Below are 12,051 nucleotides of genomic sequence, written 5' to 3'. Positions count from 1 at the left end.
TTATCTAAAAATGGAATGGACCATGAGATTACAAAATAAATCAATCATAATGAAATAATTATGAAAATATTTTTTTTAATTCATAGACTCCAGGGTTAAGAACCCTTCCTTAAGCATTATATAAATGCCAGTCATTATTTTGATCACTACTGCAAGTCTTATGGCATTTCTCAGACAACAAATAAATCTCCCAGATGTTTTGACAAATAGAAAATTAGTCTACATTCAAAATCATGGCATCCCTTTAGGTTGGAATGTTTAGTCACATGAGAGTTTTACTGTGGTTTGTTAAGAAACAACAGAATTCTGACAATCCTGAACAGAATAGAAATGCCTCTTTTCATCCCATTTTTGATCCCCCGGTATGCAGATAACGTTTTTTACAAATGGGTGACAATGACTCCTGTCTGTTGGATTTGGGTCAGAATAAATACTTTTGCTGTGAAATTATGTTAATGAATAGGCATGATACCTTAGCATCCAGGTGGCACAATGGATAGAATGGCAACCCAGAATCAGAATTATCTTCCTGAGTTCAAACATGACCTGGATACTTACTAGCTGTGTGACCCTGGGCAAGTCACTTAACTCTGTTTATCAGTTTCCTCATCTGTAAAATAAGTTGGAGAAGAAAATGGCAAAGCACTCCAGTGTCTGTCAAGAAAATCCCAAATGGGGTTAAGGCGTGTCAGGTGTGACTCAACAACAACAAAGCATGATGTGCTTTATAAAAAAATCCTAAATTTTTAGCATTTTAGATTAAGCACAGATGTCATACAATTATAACCTACTCTCACCTCAATCCATACACTGTATATCCTCCACAGAAATCCTACTTTGATGCCTCATCATGGCACAGTGGTAACTCTGGGTTCTGATGCCGTGACAGGTTCTACCATGCCACAAAGCCTCTGAGAGCACAACCCTGTCTGAGGATTAGTCCAAGCTAAGTAAAGACAAGCTCACCACCATAGGCAGATTATTTGGTGATGAAGTCTTTGACCATAGCAACTAAGGACACAAAAAAATGTGCAGAATGGTTGGCTTCTCAGTTTCCTCCTCTAATGACCCTGGTAGACTGGTGAAAAGGAAGTTGTGGGGCAATGAGAATCACTTTTTTACACACCTGTCCAGCTGACAAAAAAAAACCTATTGAAGGAATTTTCATTATAAATATTATTATAAAATTATACATTATCATTATAAATGAAATGGAATATAGAAATTGCAGGTACACAGATAGCTCAGAGCAGGGATTATTAATCTTTTTGTGTTATGAGTCATTTAGAAGTCTAGTAAAGCCTGTGAACTTCTTTTTAGAATAATTTCTTTTTAGTTATAATAGAAGGAAATGTGGAGGTCAGAAAGCTCTACCACAGATTGGGCACAGATAGTCCATGTGAACATTTGGGGTGGTTACTCTAAATTTGCGCATCTTACATTTCCTTTGTGCTGCTTCAATTCTGCTTTGCTCATAGATTACAACACCTTTTCTCATGCCATGCTGAGCGGTCCTGTGTCAGTGCCTCCCATGTCCCACAATCAAATCCAAAGTTCTTGAGAAAGACCTTGAAAGTGTCCTTCTATCGCTTCTTCTGGCCACTATGTGATTGCCTGCCCCATGTAAGTTCTCCATAAAATAGTCTTTTTTGGCAAGCGCATATTATGCATTCGAACAACATGGCCAGCCCAGCAGAGTTGTGCTCTGTGAGACATAGTTTGAATGCTTAACAGTCTAGTTCTAGCAAAGACCTCAGTACCTTATCCTGCCAGGTGATCTTCAGAATCTTCCAAAGATAGTTCAAATGGAAGTGATTCAGTTTCCTGGCATGGTGCCGGTAGACTCTCCATGTTTTGCAGGCATACAACAACACAGAGAATACAAGAATATAAGAGATAATAAAGATATAATTTTTTTCTCATCCAAATTCACAGAACTACTGAAATCTAAGAACCCTTGGTTTGTTTAGAGGCTCTCTTTAGAGAGGAAGATAAAAGATTTGGCAGTTGGCATCATGTTGTTTAACAGGCAACAAAAAAAATTTTTTTTCTAAAATCTTAAAGACTTATTTTGTTACATCACTGTTATACCCCAATAACATACTGTCTTCCTACCCCCTAGCACAGAACTTTCTTTTATAACAAAAAGAATTGAGCAAAACAAATGCTTCACCCTTGTCTGACAGCTTTTCGACACTTTCATATCCGTAATCTAATGCTTCTCTATCGAGGGACTTTAGTGGTGAGAGTGATGGATCTGGAGTCCTGAAAAGCCAAAATTCAAATTAATCTTCTAACTATGTGACCCTAATTAAGTCATTCAGCTGTGTCTACCTCAGTTTCCTCATCTGTAAAATGAACTGGGAAAGGAAACAGCAAACTCCTCCAGTATCTTTGCTGAGAAAACCCCAAATGGGGTCAAGAGTCAGATATGACTGGAACAACTGAACAATAATAAAAATGGGGATAATAGCACCTGTCTCCCAGTGCTTTGCAAAATTTAAATTACTGTATAAATGTGATTTAGCTTTTATTATTATTAAGAAGGAAATATGAAAGAAACAGTATTTATGAAATATTTAATCATACCTTTCTTGCTCATGATAAATATAAGCAAAAAAGATCACCAGGAACAAAACTGATGCCCATGAGTCAATATCTATTGCAGAGGATGACGAGATAAAGATCAATAAAGGATTTCATAAGATACTCCAAATTAAATCAACATATACTTTAATACTAGGATATAACTGTGAGAGTCAGACTATAAGGAAAACTGAGTATTGCAAAATCAACACTTTTGAACTGTGGTGCTAGAGAAGACTTTTGAAAGTCCCTTGGACAGCACGATCATATTAGTCAATACGTTTATTCAGGCTATTCAATGGATGGTCAAATACTGAAGCTTAATACTTTAACCACATAATGAGAAGATGGAACTTATTGGAAAAAGATCTTGATTTTGGGAAAGATTAAAGGAAACAGGAAAAGGGGATGTGGAAGATGAGATGGACAGTGTCATGAAAGCAATGAACATGAGCTTGGACAGACTTTAAGAGACAGTGGAGGATAGAAGAGCCTGGCATGCTGTGTGGTCCATGAAGTCACGGACAGTCAGACATGACTAATCAACTGAACAACCACAAAACTTGAAAAACATAAAGGGAAGGACAGTGAAAAATATTGAAAAATAAAACTCCAGATCAGTAAGTGAAAGAGGCTTCATTGTCCTACAGTTTACTTGTGTAAAAAGAGAGCCAGAAGGACATGGAAAACAGCAAAATTTTTTTTTATTTTTATTCCAATAAAAATGGAATCAACTAAATCTCAGACCAGAACAGCATTAATGTTTATGTGGCATATTAAGGTTATATGGTACTTTCCATGTCTCATTTGACCCTCATCACAACCTTATGGGGTAAATATGATAGGTACTATTATCCTTGTTTTACAGGTAAGGAATTTGAGGCTTAGAGGCCATGGTCAGATAGTTAAGAAAGTTAGAGATGGAATTGGAACTCAAACCTTCTCTGTCTAGCATTCTATGCACTGAAAACTGGACCTTTCTCCACTTCCAAACATAGCAAATACCATTTATTCTTAAAATAGCAATCCTGTTCATGTTCTTGGAAACTAAACCCATTCAGAAATTATCTCCACATTTGCTACACCTGAGCCAAATATCTCCCTCACTATAGGCATCTCAAAGTCAACAGTTGAAAACTTTATTATTCCCCTCCCTCTCCTACTTCCACCCTACCCTTCCATATTTCCCTATTGCTGTAGAAGGAAACACTATCATTCTAGTCTGCCTGCTTGGCAACCTGTCATTTGTCACCAAATCTCATAATTTCTTTCTTTCTCTATACCAGGGATGTCAAACTCAAATACAAGCAGATCCGTGTTGCACATATTGACCTAGAAAACAAATTAACATTATCTATCCTGTACTGTATTTTTATTTTGTTAAGTATTTCCCAATTATGTTTTAATCTAGTTCAAGCTGCATCCAGGCTGCATTTGACACCTCTGCTCAACAGCTCTCAAATATGCCCCTTCTTTCCAATCATATATCCACCACCCTAGTTATGGGTACCATCAGCTCTTCTGTAGATCACTGAAATAGCCTTCTCATTGAACTCTGCCTCAAGCCTCTGCCCACTCTAATTAACACAGCAGCCAAATTTTCCGAAGATGGAAGTTAGACTACATCTTTTCCCTGTTGCCTCTTGGATCAAAAATAAATAAGTGTTGGGCATATAAAGCTTGCAAAAACCTGACATTTTTCTGTCTTTGCGGTCTTTTAACACATGGCTTCCTTCTAACCAGTCAGCAGTCCAATCAGTCTATTTGCTGTTCCTCACAGGAGGCGCCTGTATCTGTACTTTTGTCCTTTGCTCTTCCTTAGCCCTGTAAAACATTCCCTCATTAACATGCTGCTGAACTCGATTGATACCCTGTTTGCCTCAGTTTCCCCATCTGTAAAATGAGCTGGAGGAGGAAAAACAAACTCTAATATCTTTGCCAAGAAAACCTCCAATGGGGTTGTGAAGAGTCAGACACAACTGAACAACAAAGGTGATGTGTCCTTGGAACAAATATGTGGCAAGTGTGCAGCACAAGATAGTGGAAAGTGTATTTGACTTCCTTCTGACACTGTGTGACTTTAGGCAAGTCATTTAACCTCAGAGCTAGTAAAATGAGCATATAATACCCCCCCTGCTTCACAGAGGTGTGAATAAAGTCCTAAGTAAACTTGAAAGATCTATAGATGTGAATTAATTATGGTAGTTGAAGCATCCCTAAAATGAAAAGGTTGGTAGATGATAAACTTTTTCTAAACTATAATTACTAATCGCAACTCCTTTATGGAATCAGATTTAGAATTGGAAAGGTTATTTAGTCCAACTTTTACAAGTAGGTAAACAGCCAGGAGAAGGGAGAATTGTTACTTGCCTTAGGACCCTCAGGATTTTGTTGTTCAGTTATTTTCCGGTCATTACAACATATACTATAATGTGACTTCATCGGGGTCACACAGTAAGTATTAGAGGTCAAATTTGAACTCAGGAAGATAGGTTTCAGGTGCAGCACCCTATCCACTAAACTATCTAGCTGCCCAGGACTTTCATAAATGACATAGGTAGGCATCTGCACCCCAGGGTAACACAGCTAGTGAGTTGTCTGAATGAGTCTTCCTGACTCCAGGCCAGGCACTCTATCCACTGGACTGTCCCTCGACCATTCAAATTTGTTCATATACTGAATAGCCAACCCAATTTCAATTCTTTTATTCTAGAACTAGAAAATAATTTTACAAACATCATTTACAGATGGTATTCTGATATTTGGAATTAAGTGAAGTAAAAAAATTAAGCGTATTCAAGAGAATAAGAAACAGAACGGAAAAATAATTGGATCAATTTCATTGGTCAGTTTACTACCCAATTCACATGTAAGATTACACTCAAATCTCAAAACATTAGACATGAGAAAAGAGTAAATAAGATAGAATATAGCTCCATAGTAACAATGAAAAGAAATATTCATTAAAATTTTATAAGGTACAATAATTACTCAACTATAAGAATTAGCAATGATAAAGACCCAATGTAGTTAGTATGAAGGAAAAGGGAGAACACAGCTGGGGAAACGACACATTGGTCCAGTCTTTTTTAGAGAGCAAATAAGAGCTAGAGTTGTATCCTGTTCCATTTTTGAGAATGCACTTTAAGCAAATAAGCTCCACTCAAGGAAAAAAATATATACAAAGCAGTTTATAGCACAATTGTAAGTGAAACACTGGAAGTAACTTAAATACCTGAGAGCAGATGGATGACTAACCAAATCATAGTATCAGGATAGAAGATGACACAGGCATTAAAAATGAAGAAAATTATTATGAAGAAATTATATGAAGAAAATTTCACAAGATATTATGTGCAGATCACAACTATGTAAAACACATATAGAGAGAATATAAATGATATTAATAATTTATATTATTTTTACATGTCAGATTGCTTCAGTTCCTAGTTTTAAAGTAACAGAACACCCTTACAGCTTAGTGAGGTAGTGAGTATCCTCCCTTTTATAGATAAGGAAACTGAGGCTCCAAACTATTCTGCCCACATCTACTTAGCTAAACGCCAAGAATTATCCATGCTCATAATCCAGATCCTTTTAGATCTTTGTCCAAGGCTTTTTTCCAATATGCAAACTCATTTTATCAGCCGGATCTTTTTACAATTACTTAAAATATTACATTTCAATGCTGAGAAGTGAGACCAAGGAAAACATTTTGATTTCTGCTGATACTGCTTCTTTAAAACAATTCCAAAAATTTAGACATGAGATCAGACCAAAGAATGCACAGGAATGCTTGTGATTGAAGAAATGCAAAATAAACTTTATGGTATAATCATACATACAGTGATAAATGGATTAAACTTCAGTTCCATGGCCAGTTTTAAAGGTTGTGTATGTTTCAAGGAGTGGGAGGGAGCCCTAAGGGAAGTTTCAACACTAAAATTCCCATAGAAAGAGACACTTAGCTCTCAACCACAAAATTATGTCATTTTCTCTCTGAGACCATATCAAGGGAAAGGGGGGTTGGGGGAGAAACAGCCATTACTAATTTTTAGTGACAAAACATTAATATCATGTATGAAATGATACAACCTGTGACAGGTCACACATTCTCAAAAGTTCAGAATTTTGCAGGGGAAATGGGGAGGGAGGGATGAACACAAGTCAAATGAACAGTTCAAAACATCTTTTTCAGACCCATGACATTATTACTGCAAAGGCAATGTCGTGGAATGCTAGTTGAAAAAAGCCAGCTCTGTCGTTTAGTAGTGGTGTGGTGAAGCAAGTCAACAACATCTAGGTTCTCAGTTTCTAAAAATGTAAAACAAGGATATTTTTCCTACCTACCTGGGAAAAGGATTTAGGTGTTTTCTACTAAAGTCTCTCTTCTACCCAATACTCTTTTACATAGCATCCAGGAAGGTAGGCAGATAGATGATGATTACTGAAATGTAGGGGGAGAAGGGGGAGAAATAGTTCATGGTAAAACCATGAGAAGAACAGCGAAATACTGGCATTATCCAACCCTAGAAATTGAAAGGAGAAAAAAGAAAACGAAACGCAAAATTGGAAGTTTTCCAGGTTCAGTTCATCATTCCCAGTCTGTTACTGGCCTTATGACAAGAGGAGATGAATGGGTCCCAGGGTAGAAAAAAGGTCTAAGTTTTTCTGTAAAAGTCTCAGTGAAGGTATAAATGTGAGACCTGTCGTTCAGGTTGTAAAAAGAGACCTCCCCCAAGTCATAGTCCAGAAAAATCCCAATTCGCTTGGGTTTTATTTTCAGGAGTAAGGGGATCGGGGTTCTTGTCAGGGCGGTATATTCATTCTTGTACCACCTCAGTCTCCAGTAGCCATCCTCAGGTGATACCTGAATCTTCCCTTTCCTGGTAACGGAGTCTTTGCAGACCCCCAGGGTCCATTGAGTCTTATCTCCGACTTCTACCTCCCAATAATGCCTGCCCGACGAGAACCCCTCCGAGCCCAGGACGAAGGGGTAAAAGGTAAATCTCTCCGGGATGTCCGGGAGATCTTGCTTCGTCTCCACAAACCTCACGCTTTTGCGATCCTCCGAGAGGACCAGGTTGGGGTGTGCAGTCGCGGCGTCCAGCGTGATGTCCACTTTGAACTTCTTGATCATCTTCTTGAGCGCAAAATGCTGGAGAGGGAAACTACAGGTGTCCTTCTTCAGCTCCAGGGAGACGGCTGCCGGGATCTTGGCGTTCTCGCACCTGCTGACGATGTGCTTGATTCCCCTGAGGGCCTCCACGGCTGGCCGCTGGCATCTCTCCTGGATCTCGCCGATGAGCTTGTGCAGGGTGGTGCCGTGGTCCGAGAGCTTGGCCACGTTTTCGCTCAGCTTCTGCAGGATCTCCTTCTCCTCGTCCTCCAGCCTCCGCAGCACGGCCTGGTGCTCCTGCTCCAGGAACTGGTGCAGCTTCTCGAACTCCGAGTGGAGTTTCTGCCGTCGGTTCTCCACCTTCTCCCGAAGCTCGGCGGGTTTCCGGTGCTCGCAAGCCATGAAGTGGCGCAAGTCCTCGACCTGCCGCCGCAGGGGCCCCAGGTAGGCGCGCAGCTTCTTCTTGTGGCACTCGGCCGCCTGGTCTACCGGGCCCACGCGATGGTCCCGGTGCTCGCAGGAGATGCAGCACACCAGGCACACCACCTCGCGCTCCTTCTCGCAGAAGAGGCTCAGGGTCCGCTGGTGCTTCTCGCACACGGCCTCCTCGGGCCGCCTGCGCTTGCTGCGCTTGGGGCTGAGCTTCCGCGCGATCTCCGCCACGTTGCCCAGCTGCCGGTTGGTGCGGAAGGTGCGCAGGGGGAAGTGGCGGCGGCACACTGGGCAGGGGAAGCGTTCCTCCAGATTCTCCCAGCAGCGGAGGATGCAGCTGCGGCAGAAGTTGTGGCCACAGTCGATGGTCACCGGGTCGTTCAGGTAATCCAAGCAGATGGCGCAGCTCGCCTCCACCTGGAGGCTTTCCAGGGCGCTCGCCTTGGCCATGACCCTGAGGGAAGGAGACGAGCGGCGGGGCTGAACCCAGATCCCTTACCTTCTCTCCCCTAACTCCTGGCTCTAGTGCGCCCAGGTGGAAGAGAGCCCGCACGGTCCAACCAATCAGCAAGCAGGGAGGCTAGCCCTGCCCACCTCCCGGAGGGGCTGGGGGCAGTGGAAACACCGGCGGGCTCCAAAGCGAGCCTGTCCTGGGGGAGCGTAGAGACCACCCGCTCAGCCGGCCGATCACCGCGCAGACGGGTCCGCCGGCTAGAGGCTAATTCGGCACCGGTGCGACCGCTCTCCTCCCACCTTCGAGGGCGCGGCGGCGGCGGGGCTGTGCGGGCTCTGGAGCCCCGAGCGTGCGGGTCGGGGCATCACGCTTCTCAGGGTAGCGGGTGGAGGGCGGGCGGAGGGCGGGGGCCCCTTCCCCCTTCCCGGAGGAGCGGAGGGAGAGTTGGGAGTGGCCGTTCTGCTCTGGGAGCCCCTCCTCCCTCCCCTCTCCCACACCTAACTGCAGGCAGGTGGGGAGGGGCTGTTTGGGTTTGCCCGAGCTCCCGCGCTCATCCAGGCGATAAGAGTAACAGCTGACATTGAAGCGTTTTCACCTCTAGTTAGGAGACGTTCCCCATGGGATAACTGGAGATTTTTACAAACGACTCTCTTTCCTCTCCTTCTTTATGACCCATTTCCGGGTTTTACAGAAGGAGAAACTGAGGCAAACAGGAGTAAGTGATTTGCCCAGGGTCTCAGAGCCAGTGAGTAGTGTGTGAGCCCTTATTGAATTCGGGTCTTTCACACTCAACAACCCTGGAAGTTAGGTGCTGTTATCTTCCCAGTTTTACCGAAAATGAAGAAAGTGAAGCAGAGGTTAGAAGGCTTGCCCAAAGTCAATAATCTGCGCCCTATATTGTGTATACTTTGTTAGTATGTTGTCTCCCGGATTCGATTGTAAATTCTTTGAGGACAGGCATTATTTTGACCTTTCTTTGAAACCCCAATGCTTAGCACAGTGCCTGGAATATATACTAGGCACTTAAAATAAATGTTCCCCTCCCGGTCAGGAGCCTCTTAATTATAGTTCCCTTGGGCTCAGAGATAACTGACGTTTGATGGCTCTGATGAGCAAGAGCCATAACCTGAATAGATCCTACATCCACTGGACATTGCCCTATCGACACCTACAACTCGTATTTGTTGAGTTCCCTTCTATATGTCTGGTACCATGCTGGGCCCTGGAGGAGGTAGAGAAAAAAATTAAACATCCTGCCCTTAAGGAATTTACATTCTATTGGGGTCGGTTCCTGGATGGGGAAGGAGATATATTGTTTACATATGTAAATATGATATACACATAACAAAATAATTGGGAGGAGAGAGGCATTAGTGATTGGATAGATCAGGAAAGGATTTATGAAGGGGCTAGTCTTTGACTTGAGATTTCCACAAGTCAGGGATTCTAATTTTTGTTATTCTCTTTTGTTTTTACCTGGCCTTCGTTCCCTGACACATCACTTCCCTTCTACCCCTCCAGATGTTCCTTTTTAAGAAAATCCAGAAAAGCAAAAGAAAGAAGAAATAAAGCAGTTCAGCAAAATTAATCATATCAATTGAATCTACAGTATTCCTCACCCATAGTCCTCCAGTTCTCTAGAGAAGGGAGGAAGATGCTCATCTCTTATGGACAACCTCTCTTTAAATACATCGCGATTCTCATCTTTTGCAGGACTTTGGGAAAAGGTTCCTTCTCTCATACACATTCTCTTTTAAAAAAAAAATTAGTCTGATATTTTTTTCTCTTACTTTGCCTAAATTTCCCATCTCTCTCCTCTGCTCCCAAGAGACCTATCCTTACAGCACCGAATAAAAAAAAAAATGAGAAGAAAATTCTGCAAACGATCAATAAGCAGACAAATCTGACATTATATACAGTGTTTCATACTCCATGGATCCCTCACCTCTGCAAAGGAATCCTCATCTCTTTGAGACCAAATTTATCTTTTTTTTAAATAAAAAAGTTTATTCTTTGTAATTTTGCAAGATTCATTTTTAATAGTTTCGTGTTCTTTCCATTTCCATTGTTATGCTTGTTTTGTATCAGTTCATGTAGGTCTTTCCATGCTTCTTATTCATCATATTTGTCAGTTTTATAGTGACATGCTATTACCTTCCTTTACCATGATTTTCTTACCCATTCATCACTATCCTCGATGAGTTTCCTACTTGTTTCCTTTTCTTTGCTACTCTAATATTTTTGACCCTCACACCTGTTCTTCATCTGTGACACCTCAGAGGAAAAACAGAAGAGGACTGAGAAAAGATCTCGTTGAGCTGTTTATGAATGCACTCGGTCATAATTTGTGGAACAAAACAATGACACAAGAAAATAGGTTTTAGTCAAATGTAGGACAGAGGAGAAAGCTTTAAAATGAATCATTTTTTAGTTATTAATTTGGTGCTGTGGAATTCTTTCCAATCTGCATTCTTACAGTTTGGGAGTTCCCTATGCTAATAAAATGACAAATCCAATCTCAATCCCAGTTTATTGTTTATTTTTGTGCTACTCAATTCTTACTAGAGGGAGGAGGACCTTTGGTGATGCAGAAGAATTGGAAAATGTAGAATGCCCTTCCAGCAAAAAAAAAAAACACTACTCCCCAAAAAGGAATATGGGGGACTATTTTCCATTGCTTTTAATACCTTAATTTTAAAGAAATATAGTGGCTTTGAAAAAGGAAGTTAAAATTCATAACCTGTAACTACAGAACACAAAATTGACACTGAGGGTGCTAATTTTATCTTTGATGAACATGTGGTCTGGGCAGGTAGATGTGATGGGTCACAGACTCTGGGACCTCCTTGAACTCTCTGAATCTTCCCTCTTAATCTGGCTTTTTATACCCAAATCTGTTACCTTTAAACTATCCAGGCCCTCCATAGTCCGTTGCCTTCCATCCTAGAATACTTCCCACCCAAGCCCTCCATTGTCTAATATCTCCCAATTGCCTCTAGCTGTTTCTCGCCCTAGATTACTTCACTAGTTACCCAAGTCCCAACAAGACTAGACCACTCCCAGATCTCTCTTACAGTCTTTCTGTATAGAAATTCCATCTTGCCTCCATGAAGGCACTTAGATTCAATCCAGCTCTGATTATGTCCAGCTGAGATTCGATCTTGCCCGCTTGTCAATACAAGCGTCAAAAATGTTTAGGCTTCTTAAGAGTCAACCCAATTTTTGTTTTACTTTGACTGAAAGAAAGCTTAAGTCAAATTCATTCTGAAGGACCTGGCATGTCAGTATTTTGGGGTCCTGAGAACCCTAAATCTCAACGTTACAGTTCCCTGACCTCATCAGATGCATTTTCCTGCCTCCATTGGGCAGAAAATGCATAGCCTTTTTTTCAGCTAACGTTCTCGGGCAGGGACATGTAAAGAAATGAAGACTGGTATTAATGGAAGGAAACTGAGTGATA

At 41.5% G+C, this 12,051-nt stretch overlaps 1 pseudogene; it reads right to left on the bottom strand.

The window, feature by feature from the left end:
* Positions 1-4,715: 4,715 nt before the first annotated feature.
* Positions 4,716-8,666, bottom strand: LOC140512464 (E3 ubiquitin-protein ligase TRIM39 pseudogene; annotated as a pseudogene).
* Between the last annotated feature and the right edge of the window lie 3,385 nt (positions 8,667-12,051).

Source organism: Notamacropus eugenii, chromosome 6 (genome assembly GCF_028372415.1).
Source record: "Notamacropus eugenii isolate mMacEug1 chromosome 6, mMacEug1.pri_v2, whole genome shotgun sequence".
Classification (NCBI taxonomy): Eukaryota; Metazoa; Chordata; class Mammalia; order Diprotodontia; family Macropodidae; genus Notamacropus; species Notamacropus eugenii.
This window is presented reverse-complemented; position numbering and strand designations above follow the sequence as displayed.